Source organism: Notamacropus eugenii, chromosome 1 (assembly GCF_028372415.1).
Source record: "Notamacropus eugenii isolate mMacEug1 chromosome 1, mMacEug1.pri_v2, whole genome shotgun sequence".
In the NCBI taxonomy this organism is placed as follows: domain Eukaryota; kingdom Metazoa; phylum Chordata; class Mammalia; order Diprotodontia; family Macropodidae; genus Notamacropus; species Notamacropus eugenii.
In genome coordinates, this window is record NC_092872.1 from 242,253,689 (window position 1) to 242,266,438 (window position 12,750).

The window sequence follows — 12,750 nt, forward strand, 5'->3', positions numbered from 1 at the left end:
AAATCTCACCTCAGACACCTGACACTCACTAGCTGTGTGACCTTGGACAAGTCACTTAACCCCAATTGCCTCATCCTGGGTCATCTCCAGTCATCTTGATTAACATCTGGTCACTGGATTCAGATGAGCTCTGGAGGAGAAGTGAGGCTGGTGACCTGCACAGCCCTCCCTCACTCAAAACAAAGCCAAGTGCAAATCATGTCATTATTTCTCTGATGGCATGATCTTCTTTGGCAATGGATGAACACACACACACCTCTTCTTTCTGTTTTTACCCTCTGGGGAAGCAGAACAAGGCTAATCCTTCTACATACAACTCTTCCAGAAATTATGCATCTCTTAAGAGATTTAAATCTTCTCAGGCTAAACTTCCCCACTTGACTCAGCAACTTCCATGTCACATGGTTCTTTAAGTTTTTCACCATACTGGATGTCCACTAGTCTCTCAATTTCTTTCCTAAAATATGACACTCAGATCTGAGCATAGTACTCTAAATGTGTTCTACCTAGAGCAGCATGCAAGGCCACTATCAGTGCCCTCATTCTGGATACTATGTCTATTTATGAAGCATAAAAGCTAGTTAATTTCTTTGGCTGTCACATTACATTCTTGATAAATATTGAGCATGTAAATAGTGAGCGTTACATCCTTGATATTTCTAGCCTGTCAGAAAGGTTGTAGAGAATTTGTACTTTGGCTGAAAGTTTGGTTGAGATAGCCTTTAATTTTCTTTCTGACTCAAAGAGCCAGTATTTTTGTGGGTTTAGAGATGACCTAGGCTGGGTCCTCCAAAGTTAAGCGACTATATTAGCAAGCACCCTGGCACGTCCAGGATGACTTGCTAGCACAGGTTCTTTGATCTGCTTTGCTAATGGAAAGACAACCTTTAAACGGTTAACAATCTTACTTTAATTAGAAAGAAGTGAGTATAGAAAATACAAGCAGAGAAATTAATATAGAGATTCAACAGACAGGGCTCCAACTATCTGAACAAAGTAATACAAACCACCTACATACATCATTGGACTGGGAGAGCACAAACTTCTGAGTAGTTGGGGGCTCTTCACAAATGGCTACGCAGAGTCTCATCCAGGGAATCAAAAGGTCCTACTCATGAGCAAGCCTCCAGAGCAAAATGCCAACCTCCCAAAATATGTAACAAAGACTTGGCCCTTGATTGGTGGAAAGGCTTGAAAGTCCACATGCTTAGTGGATAATTGGCTCAGCCCTTGCCAGGTCTCTATGTGACACAGGATGCACCACAGCTGGGAACTGAGCTGATGTTCAAAGCAGCAAGATATCTGTGATTGATATGTGGTCACATAGGCCTATTAATGGATGGGGAAGATCTTATATTCCATTAACCCTACAGTGACCTGTCTAATGTCACATAGAGAATTAAATATCTGATGTCTCATTCCTCTCCAGGCCATACTTCTGACATTCTCCACCATGGCTGGATACCTTTGTCAACCACTCCCTCCCTTTCCTCCTTTTCAGCATTCTTTTATGTATTGTCTTTCCCCATTAGGATATGAACTCCTTTGAGGGCAGGGGCTGCCTTTTTACTTGTGTTTGTATCTCTGGTGCTTAGTGCAGCCCTCTATCATCTGAGCCACCTAGCTAGACCTGGAGTCAGGAAAAGTTGAGTTCAAATCAGGCCTCAGACACTCACTAGTTGAGTAACCCTGGACAAGTCACTTAACCCTGTTATCTCTCCAGTATCTCTGCCAAGAAAACTCTAAATGAGGTCACAAAGAGTCAGACAAAACTGAACAACAATAACAAAGCTTAGCACAGAACAGAGCATTGCCCATAATAAATGCTTATTGACTGACTAATTGATGGGACACAGAGAAGTCTAGTGAAAAGAAAAATGAATTTGAAAGTCATAGAACCTGAGTGAGAATGCTGGCTCTGCCATTTACTACATATGTGACCTTGAGGGAAAGTTGCTTAACCTCAATGGGTCTCAGTTTTCTTAATCTGTAAAATGGGAATATTTGATGAGATATCTTCTAAGGTCCCTTCTATCTCTATATCTCAGTCTATGATGTAAAATGACTTTTAATGATAATTCTTAACAATTATTTATTACTTACTAATAATCATAATCATGACCATTATTTTAAAAATGTTTTAAAGTTTTCAAAGTACTTAAAATGTTTTAACTCATTTGAGCCTCACAACTTCTCCCACAGCTACTAAGCATCAGAACCAGAATTTGAACCCACAACTTCTTGACTCAAAGTACAACACACTCTCTTCTCCATAACACATAATCCAGCCTAAAATATCACTACTATCCCCCATCTGCAATGGCATCTCCAATCTTCTTTGCCTGTTCATCCTGCGGAGTCCAGCTTAAATTATATTTCTTCCAGGAAGTCTTCTTTGTTAACTGTCCCTTTACTGAGAGAGATAGCACTTATTATTTATGTCAGTGGTCCCCAAAGTGGAGGCTATGGACTTACCCCAGGAGGACTGCCCTGGGAGCATCCCTACCCTGACTGTGATAGCTAATCCTGGGGCTTGTTCCCAACATAGCTGCATCCTTTGGTAACCTCTCGTACTTTCTTTCCTGCCTCTTTCCTCTATGAAAGTTCCCCCTTTTTGAGTAGGGCTCCTAAGCAGCAGGTACACAGGTGGCGTTGGGAAAATTTTACCAACAATCCCTTGCCGCTTCTGTTATCCTGGGAGGGTGGGCACTTGGCAACAGAGACCAGTGTGTAAGAGGCCCATCTCCCCCTCTTTCATTATGTACAGGGCAAAGTGCATCACACAAATAAGCAGGCATGGATAGATGGCCATCACCATAACAGATCTTATTTTGTTATATCTGTTCCCCCTCAACCCACCCCTCTTCTAAATCTTAATACTACAGCCAAGGGCACTACCATCCTTCTTATTCAGTCAGGTTCTCACAACCTTAAGATTATCAATTACTCACTTCTCCATTGAACGCAGCCAGGGTCAGTTGTCAAATCTTATCTTCATTGATCTCCTTCTTTGTCCTTACACGGCCACCACCTTCTTTTATCACTTCTTACCTAGATGATTCCAATAGCCTGCTACTTGGTCTCCATATCTCCAATCCATCTTTCAAAGACCTCTCTGGGCTTCATTCTTGACTCTTCAGATTACATCACAGCAGTCTTATACCCCACCTTCACTTTGTCCCCACAATCTCCTTACTCTACCCCTGGTCTTCTCACATTGAAATTTCACTGCATCTGCAGGGCCCTTCCTCTGTTCAGTGCCTCCCAGAACCTCATTTTAAGGAAATTGCCCAGATCTGCCACATCGTCATTCCTCTCCAGGCACTGCTCCTGACTCTGGACTTACCCCATCATGCCCACAAGTTCCGGGTCCTCCTCCCTGCAGTTCCCTTTTATTTGCTGTCTCTCCCCAGCTAGTCCCTTCTTGAGGACAGGGACTGTCTCTGTGATGGTATTTGTATCCCCAGGGTTTAGGATGGTGTCTGGCATTGCTAAAGGGATTTTCCTAAAGCTCAGGTCTGACCACTCACATCTCTTCAAATATATTCTAGTGTCTCCCTATTGACTCTAGGATCAAAGATTCATTTTATTTGCATTTTGTCCTTTGAAACTGTCTACTTTTTGTGTACATTTATAATGCACATAATGATGGAGGTCATAATACTAAGGAAAGAACCCTGGCCCTGGAGTCAAAGGACCTGACTTTGGATCTCACCTCTAATGTTTTCTGCTGAGGTAGTTAGGAGGTGCGACAGCTAAGTGGCCCCATAGTGAATAGAATGCTAGACCTAGAGTCTTGAGTCAGAGGCTGGTCAGTTCCAACCACGAAGATGCGAGTTCATATACAGCCTCAGACACTCACTAGCTGTGTGACCGTGGGCAAGACACTTAACTCTGTTTGCTTCAGTTTCCTCATCTGCAAAAATGAACTGGAGAAGGAAATGGCAAACCACTCCAGAATCTGCCAAGAAAACCCCAAATGGGGTCACAGACAGAGACCCACTGAAACCACTGAAGAATAAGGAGTGTCACCAAAGGAATACTGGCTTTAGAAAGAGAGGTTCTGGTGGCAGAGAGAAGCCTGGGATGACTGAAAGTGGTGCTGAACCACTTTCCAGCTGGGATCCAGGTCAATGTCATCTTATTTAATGGCAACTCATTGCCTACTTGTAAAACTTGTCCAAGGCCCTGATGGTCTTTGTCAAGTCAACAAGAATTTATTAAAGCCCTCATATACACCAGGGTCTCAGTAAAGTGTCGGGAATTCAAAGAAAGGTACCAAACAGTCTCAATTTGAAGATCTAACACAATCTAACAGGGGAGACAACATGAAAACAATGGGGGACAAATGACACATCGGCAGGTAAATTGGGGCTGATCTCAGGGGGAAGTTACCAAGATTAAGGAGGACTGAAAAAGGTTTCTTGCAGACAGTAGGACTTCAAGGAATCCAGGAGAGACCAGAGCAAGAGCCTTGTGGACCTGGGGGCCAGTGAAAGTGGAATAAGAAGGGAAAGGACATTCCCTCCACCCACGTGCTTTCTCTGCAATTTAGCCTTACAGCTTCCTAGAGCACCCACCATTAAATGATTTGCCCAAGGTCATACAGTCAGAGGTGGGACGTGAACCTAGGTCTTTCTGACTTCTATGGCCAGACTGATGCCTTCTATGCCCTGCTGCTTCTCATCTTGCGGAGAGTAGATGTTTAATACACGCTTCTTGGATTGGACTGAGTTCAATCTCTAATTGAATCTCCCTTCCAGGTCCAAAAATCTGTGATTCTGGGACTAGAGTTTTGCTGTAAGATATGTGTGTGTGAGAGAGGAGAGGAGGGGTGGAGAGTATTACCCCTCCCCCTTCTTCAGATACCCCTCCCCCCAGTTCTTGCCTCCTGCTAACACTGCCCCCCTCCCCATCGTTCACAGAACTTGAGTATAAGATGGATTCTTCCTAAAGTTTTTGACTTTTAGGGAGAAGCTGAAAGAGCCCAGTGCCTTGTGAGGGTTGGAAGGGAGAGGGGCTTGCAGATGGATGTTCCAGAGATAGTGGACCCAGAACAACGTGAGATGCTCTGTCAATAATGAGCCAGGGTTAAGTGATACAGCCTATTTATGCAGATTCTGTAAAGAGTGACGGGAGGAGGAGAGAGGATGGGATATCAAAGTCCTAAGGGCTCTTCCCCTTAAAGGGGCAGGTGGAAGAGAGCCAAAAAGGAGGCATAAGCAAGGAAGATGAAAAGAACACCGCACCAACAGAAGTCCGGTCTCAACTCTGGTTCCAGCCTTGCCTCTGACTCATCGTGGGGGACTTTGGGCACCCCTCTGGGCTTCAGCTTTTTTCTTGGCTTAGAAGATTTCTAAAGTGTCTTTTAGAAAGCCTAGCTTAGGGGGTGGTAGCTACAATTGTAAGAAAACACCACCCGCCAAACCCCTCAATGCAGAGTGCAACTTGTGAAGGATTTAGGACAGGGTAAAATTTGGATTCAGTCAAAAGGCTACACTTAAGGACCTAGAAGGCCACATATGGCTGAAGGTTCTCCTCCTCTGACTTAGGACCTAACTCAGACAATTGCAGAGAGCACAGTAGGGTTAAGTGACTCAAACCAGGGTCACACAGGTAGATGAAGAGTGTCAGAGTGGGATTGGAATGTAGGTCTTCTTGACTCCAAGCTCAGCACATCAAGTTCTGCTGCCTTCAGTTAAGGAAGATAATAGTGAGAACAATGACAATTTATAGCATTTTTAGAGCATTGTCAAATTTCCACAACCTTTTGTATGAGTGTCTCTTTTGAGTCTCAGGTAGTTTTCTCTCCCTGTGGGTCAAGGGGGAGGCTGTAGTCAGAGAATCACCTACTTACAAAATCGCCTACACTTACAAAATATGCTCATGAGCTTGGCAGTCTGGGATGCCACCTCCATTTTATAAATGAGGAAGATGAGGCTCTGAAATGTAAAATGACTAAAGGGTTAATCACTGAATTGGAAATCTGAAGATTTGAGTTCAAATCCTGAGTTTTCCACTGTCCAGCTTTGCCAAGTCATTTAGCCTGTTTCCTCATAAGTGAAATAAGGGCATTGAAATGTAAGGACCTTTTTAGCCCTTGATCTTAGGGAAATCTAAGAGATCTAGGTAGATAGACATGGCTAGAAATATTAAGAGGTGAAGCCCAGACACTGCTCTCTTCTTCTGTCCATGTTCTCCCTGGGGTACTAGCTGTCTCCCAGCCTGTGGCCAGAAGTATGGCCATCACTTGCTGGAAGACTGAATGCTGCCTGGCAAAAGGACTTTTTTTCTTCAGAAATTTGGATCAAACCTTCTTTCTCTCAGAAACCTGCCTTGATTAGGCCTGTCTTACTCTGATGACTATTTTTTCTTGTCCCCTTCAACTTCCCAAATGATAGAGAGTTGTGCTTAATTGAAATTTGCAGGAGGATAGACTTGTGGCTTTACAGGTATGGGTATAGGTGTGTACATAGGTCTCCAACCCAGGTTGTCCTGATGCCAATCCCTTCATCTATCATCCCATGTTGTTGTTCATCTGTTGCTACTTTATAAATGTTTCATTCATATATGAGGTTGTAGCCTCTGTCTCTGTCTCTCTCCTCTCTCTCTCCTCTCTCTCTCTCTCTCTCTCTCTCTCTCTCTCTATCTCTCTCTCTCTCTCTCTCCCTCTCCCTCTTCCTCCTCTCTCTCTCTTTGTTTTCCTTTCTGTGTGTCTTTCTCTTTCTGTCTCTTCCTCTATCTCTCTATCTCTGTCTCTCTCTGCCTTTCTGTCTGTGTGTCTCTCTGTTCTCCCCTGAGCCCCATCCCCACTCTCTGATGATTGCAGTTAACCTTTAAATAGAAAATTGAAGATCTTCAATCTTTATATACTGTTTCTCATACTTTACATACATTTTCTCATTTGATCCTCACTAGGATCCTGAAATATCAACTCTACAGTTATTAATATTCCCATTTCAGAATTGAAGAAGTGAAGACTCAGAAACAGATAAATGACTTGCCCAGGGTCACACAGCTGGCGAACTATCAGACATAGAATTTGAAACCAGGCTTCACCTGACTCTTTGCTCTACCAGGATGTCTCTCAGCAGCTCTTAGAGACTGGGACAAAGTCTGTCTCTTCCTTCATCTTTTCCCACATGTACAAGTGGGAAGTTTGCCCTGGGCTGGGAGCCCAGATTTTTCTTTTCCTGGGACAGCTCTAACACAGACTTTAAAAACATTAATATGAACATAGTAATCATCAATAAATACACTTTAATATATGCAGAACAAAAAAAGGGAGAATTGAAATGAAACCATTAAGTTCCAATAGGTGCAATCCAGAAGAAATGGGAGATGGGGGAGGAAGCTAAGTCATCTTTGTGTCTAATCGGGGCATCAGTAATCCCACTCCGGCTCTCCCCCAGGTGCAGAGCTGTGCCCCCAGAAGCCTCTTGTTCCTGGACTGGAATGAAGCATAAGAGCCCCTGAGAGAAGGTAGGCCAGGAAATATGAGAAGGGGGAGGAAGGGGTTTTGACACCAGGACCCCCTGGGGTCTGAAAGGTCTTGAATGGGGGCCCTTCAATTTTCTTTTATCTAGGGAAAGAGCCATTCTGTGGCTGCTGGCTTTGTCTGAAGGTACCCTCTGTCCCATAATTAGTCTGACCTGCCTGTTTCTCCCAAATCCCTTTGGCTTCCACAAAAGAAGAGTGGACCTTTTAAATCATCTGTCCCCTCCTTCAAATGACCTGGGGGGACCCTCCTTCTGCTCCAGATATGCCCCCCCCAACATATTTGAGCCTCTGCTTGGGATGTGTAGGAGGCGGTTGTAACCTGGAATTCTCCTCTCCTTTTTCACATAATTTTATGTTTCTGGGGCCCCTCCTCCTCAGCTGCTTTTCTGAGACACCCCATAAAATTCTTGAATGAAGAATGTTAAAAATGGAAAGGTCCTTGGAGATTATCTAGTCCAGCCCCCTCGTTTAATGGAGGAAGAAGTCGAGGTCCAGAGAGGAAACATAAAGCAAGTAATCCTAATATCGGATACACTTTAGCCCTTAACAAAGCCCTTTAATTCATGTCAAGCATATTTGAAAAACCCTGAAACAACCTCATGAGGCTATTAGTATAGGTATTTTTGTCCTCATTTTACTAAGAAGGAAACTGAGGCACAGAGAGATTCAAATTAAATGACTTGCCCAGGGTCACCAGGCTAGGTAAGTGGCAGGGTCAGAGCTCCTGCACCCTTCTTTTTCCCCACTCTCCTACTTTGGGTAAAATGAGACAGGCTCAGATGTTTCCTTCCCACTTCACTGCTAACTGCTGAGTCTCATCAGTAGAAGACCAGAACCCAGAGACAAGGGGAAGGGTTCCCTTGCAGGCTACTGCTATTGCCCCTGGGGAAGTCCTCTTTACCAAAGTCCCTTATAAAGGAAAAGAGATTGATCTACTGAAGGCAACTAGGCTTATACCCCAGGGATTATTTTTAAAAAAAGAGGAAAAGGCCCCAAATGAACAAAAAATTTTTATAGCAACTCTTTTTGTAATATCAAAGAATTGTAAACTAATGAAGTGCCTGTCTGTTAGGGAATGCCCTGAACAAAATACGGCATGTGAATGGTAAGGAATACTTCTTGTTGTTCAGTCATTTCAGTTACATCCAACTCTTCATGACTCTTTTTGAGGTTTTCTTTTTTTTTTCCAAGGCAGACACTTCTCATTTTATGTAAGTTTGCGTTACTCAAATTCAACTTTATGTAAAGAATTCTGAAAGAAATTTCAGCCAACCGTCATGATTAAAAGTGAGGTGTGATGAGTGGAGAAGAGGCGACAGGCTGAACATCTATGTTAATTTCACAGTACTGGGAATCTCTCATTTCGTAATTTTTTATTACCATGGTACCACATTTAATATCTGAATTTTAGTACATTTTATTACTTGTGTAAAGGTATTATTTTGTGTATTCCTTTGTTATGTAGGCTAAGTGAGGTGGGTAGGTAGGGACAAACTCTGACCCTAACCATACATCCACCTCCAACTCCAACCTTCAGACTCTAACCTTCAATTCTCCTTGTTTGCATTACATAAAATCGCTTTAGGTTGTTTGAGGTTTTCTTGGCAGAGGTACTGGAATGATATGCCAGTTGCTTCTCCAATTCATTTATAGATAGGAAAACTGAGGCAAGCAGGGTCACATGACTTGTCCAGAATCCTACAACTAATAAGTATCTGAGGCTAGATTTGAACTCACAAAGATGAGTTTTCCTGATTTCAGGATCAAGGTTCTATGCACTGTGCCACCTAGCTGCCTGTGGAATGCTAGTGTGCTGTCAGAAGTGATAAAAAGGGATGGTCTCAGAGAAACCTGGGAAGACATGTATGAAGTGATACAGCATGAGTAGAATCAGAATAATTTATGGGATAACACCACACTGCTGAATCAAACAACTTTCAATGACTGAAGAACTCTGATCATCAGCATGACCAAACACAATTTCAGAGTTCTGAGGAGGAAGCACTTTGCCTACTTCCTGTCAGAGTGGTGATGGATAAATTCAAAGTGCAAATGAAGATGTATTTTTTTTGGTCATATGACCAAGATGGGAATTTGGTTTGCTTGGCTCTGCATATTCATTACAGGGTCTTGTTTTTCCAATGAGGGGTAAAAATAAAGAGGAAAAGAAAATAAATTTTGTTTATTAAAAATATAAAATTAAATTAAAATATAAAATTAAATTTAAAAAATAAAAGGGAAAGCAACAGGGACTGGAAAGAATAAAGATGCTTCTCCTCCAGTGCGCACATAAAAGTGCCTTGTAATTTTCCCTTTCTCCCTACCCTCTACTATCACTCTTATTGAGAAATCACACCCAGTTTTTCTCTGTTAAGACCATGTCTCCACAATGACTCTAGAGCATTAATCTTTCCAGTGGAGTCTGGGATCAAGGAATGAGAGTGAATAGAAATCATAGGATATAGAACAAGGCAAGGTCTGGGCATCAAGGTCATCAGGGAGGGGAACTGATGATCAGTGATAGAAGCCTTGATGGGACGTTAAGGATTTGAGTCCATACAAAAGGCCTTCCAGAGAAACAGGCATCTGTCCTCCTAGGAAACAAGCAGCTCAGCAAGTCTTATGTCAAGCTTTCATCACTTTTAGGGAGTCTTGAGCCCCTCTTGCTGAAGATGAAGCTCTTTTGCCCTGGGGGGTGGGGGAAGCAGGGGAGTTCATTTGAGAACAGATATTAAAGGTCAGCACAACTTGAGGCCACAGCTAACTATGGATGGGCAGACCCTCAAGGAGAATGTTACTAGCTGTCCAGAAATCATCTGAGGCTTTGCTGGCTCCGAACCAAGCCCCTTTAGGCAAGGAGGGGATAAGATGACTGGGTAACGTAGCCAGTGGGGAGGGGAACACCAAAGAGCTGAACTTTGCCTTTCAGCTTGCATGGTTGCCTCCAGGCGGGCTCTGGGGGGAGTTCGGAGGCCCCATGGATCAGAAGCAGCTGCAGCGGGAGGATTATCCAGCCCAGGCCTCCCACTGGAGGCACTAGTGCAGCCGTCAGGGTGCAAGGGGAGGCGGGGGTTACAGATAAGTGGAGGCTGAGTCTGAATCGAACTTTGTAAGCGGTCCTCCGCTGTGCAGGGAGCCCCCTTCTGCAAAAGTGAATCCAGGTAAGAGATTCTGACTCCGTGGGCAGAGTGTGTGTGTGTGTGTGTGTGTGTGTGTGTGTGTGTGTGTGTGTGTGTGTGTCTGTCTGTCTGTCTGTCTGTCTGTCTGTATGTGTGGCAGCTGTGTGTGGGGGAAGGGGTAGTTAGGGTCCAAGGGCCTGGTTTGACTGGGTTGGGGTAAAGATGACCAAAAAGGCAGGGAGGCCAGGAGAGTAGTGGAGAATTTTTGACTGGTGTCAGCAGAGTTTTTCAGCATTAGGAATGAGAGACACAAAAGAGGAGGAAGGGAGAGGATGAAAGAAAAGAAGAGAGAATGAAGAGAGGGAGAGAAAAGGGAGGATTAAGGCAGAAGAGTTAGAAGGGAAAGGACCTGAGACAGAAACGAAAGGAGAAAGAAAAGAGAAAAGAAAAAAGAGACAAAAGAGTTGGAAAAAAGAGGGAAAAAAAGAAGAGATGGGAGAGAGATAGAAAAGAAAGAAGAGGTAGAGAGGGGAGAAAAGAAAAAAGATCAAAAAGACAGTCTAGAAGAGAGGAGGGAAGACAGAAAAGGAGAGATAGAAAAAGGAAAGAAAAGAGGAGAAAGTGAAAAAAGATTCTACTTCTGCATTCTAGCTAGACAAAGGGATAAATGAAGAGGAATTCTAAGGATCAGTGTAATGGAAAGAGTTCAGGATTTGAATTCAGAAGACTTGGAGTCAGCAATAGGTTCGAACTCAATGGTCTCTTGATCTTTTCCAACTCTACTGAGTTATGAATTGATGTCTTAGACCCACCCTTTCATCTGGCTTACATGAACCTTGCCATGTGACATGAGAAAGGGGGTGTGGGTGGGCAAAGGTAGTATCAGGGGCTGTCAGGAGGCTCTGTCGTGTTATATTGGGGAGAGGGAGGCTGGTGGTGGTTTCTAACGAAAAGAACATGAGCCTCGGAGTCAAAGAATCTGGTTCCATCCCCAGCTCTGCTGTAGGTTCTGTGTGACCTTGAGGGAGTCCTAACTTCTGTGAGACTTGGTGTTGTATGAAATTGGATGATGTAGCCTTTTCCTTATCTCAACCATTGTTTAGCATTTTTGCCACGATCACTTGGGAACTGACTCCCTCACATGTGAGCTAACAGCTCTCTACCAAATCCACTCCTGCCTGCTGATAGCAAAATATGTGCTTATAGACACGTGTATATGGCATGCATGTGCAAATATATGTATATGTATGTTTATTTCTATATGTATGTGTTACACATATGTAATATGTCCCGTTTAGAATCTGAGAGCTGAAAAAAAATCTTTCAGGTCATCTTAACCAACTTGCCAATCTCCTCTAAGGAAGGAGGAGAGAGGAATCCATATAGTAGTCATTCAGTCTGGTCTGGATCACACATATAGAGATAGGCACCATACAGGTTATGTAGTAAAACTCCTCATATTCTAGATGAGAAGCATGAGCTGAAAGTGCTAAAGTTACTTGTCTAAGATGAGCAAGTGACAGAGATCCAGGTCCTTTGACCTTTCCATTGAACCACTCATCCAATGAATCCTAGTACCTCATAAGGGGAACCAATTCATTTAAAAAATTCCACTAACAAACATTTATTTCCTCTCCCTGCCAGCTACCTCCTCCCATTAAAAAAATAAGAGAAAAAGAGAAAATCCTTACAACAAGTGTGCAGAGTCAAGCAAAATTAATTCCCAAATTGGCTATTCTCAAAGATATATGTCTTATTCTGTATGTTGAGTCCATCATACCTCTGTCAAGAGGTGGGTATCATATGTCCTCATTAGTCTTTAGGAATTGTGATGGATCATTGCATTGATTAGAGTTCTTGGCTTTCAAAATTCTTTTTTGTAGAATGTTGTTATTATATAAATTATTTTTCTGGCTCTGCTCACTTAAGTCTGCATAGGTTCATATAAGTCTTCCCAAGGTTCTCTGAAACTGTCCTTTATAATTCCTTACGGCACAGTAGGATTCCATTGCATTAACATACCATAATATGGTTACCACTTCCCAGTAAATGGGTGTCCCCTTAGTTTCCAGTTTGTTGCCATTACAAAAAGGAGCTACTATAAATACTTTTATATGTGTGATTCATTTTT

The 12,750-nt window shown here is 43.0% G+C and overlaps 1 protein-coding gene across 1 annotated transcript in view; it reads left to right on the forward strand.

Annotated features, from left to right (window-relative positions):
• Positions 1-10,263: 10,263 nt before the first annotated feature.
• The window catches only part of STRA6 (signaling receptor and transporter of retinol STRA6), a 76,893-nt gene continuing 74,406 nt past the window's right edge, over positions 10,264-12,750 (forward strand). The window contains exon 1 of the mRNA XM_072628387.1: positions 10,264-10,661. The gene's annotated coding sequence lies outside the window, so the exon portion shown is untranslated. The remainder of the gene's footprint in view (positions 10,662-12,750) is intronic.